We start from the raw sequence: 576 nt of genomic DNA, 5'->3' as shown, positions 1-576 counted from the left end.
GATCTGTCACTTATTTGCTGGGCACATTATTTAATCATCTGAAGCCTCAAGTTCTTCATCAGAAAAGTGGACCCTGCTCTTCCTGCTTGGAAAGCGTCAGGTGAGAGGGAGCATCAGAGAGACCTAGCGAACTCCAAAGTTTGCAGAATATTTGATCCAATTTGTGTCAGTATTACTATGTGTCGCGATTGTTACTACTGTTATTGTTGTTGTTGCCACTGTTAGCAATAATTGGTGGTTGTACACAAGACGGTCAGAGAGGGGGAAAGCAAGTGCAGCCTCTGCCCATTTCCTCTGCAAGGGCTCCGGGCGTCCCTGGCCAGTGCTGAGGGTCTCAGCGCAGACTGCTGCCACAAGGAGCCAGGGCGACCCGCCCTGCCCGGCCACCCCCGCTGCGCCGCGCCGCGCCCCTGAATGATTCCCTGAGCCCGCGCGCCCCCTGCTGGCGGCCTGGCGTGGCGCAGCCCGGGACCGCATATAAAGGCAGCGTGGCGCGCAGCACCAGCGCGAGTGCCCGAGCCCAGCCGCGCAGAGCCACAGCGCTGTGCTGCCTGAGGTCTCCGCGAGCGGCTCGCC

Source organism: Marmota flaviventris, chromosome 18 (genome assembly GCF_047511675.1).
Source record: "Marmota flaviventris isolate mMarFla1 chromosome 18, mMarFla1.hap1, whole genome shotgun sequence".
Lineage (NCBI taxonomy): Eukaryota > Metazoa > Chordata > Mammalia > Rodentia > Sciuridae > Marmota > Marmota flaviventris.
The sequence above is the reverse complement of the archived record's forward strand: the minus strand, read 5'-3'. Positions refer to the sequence as shown.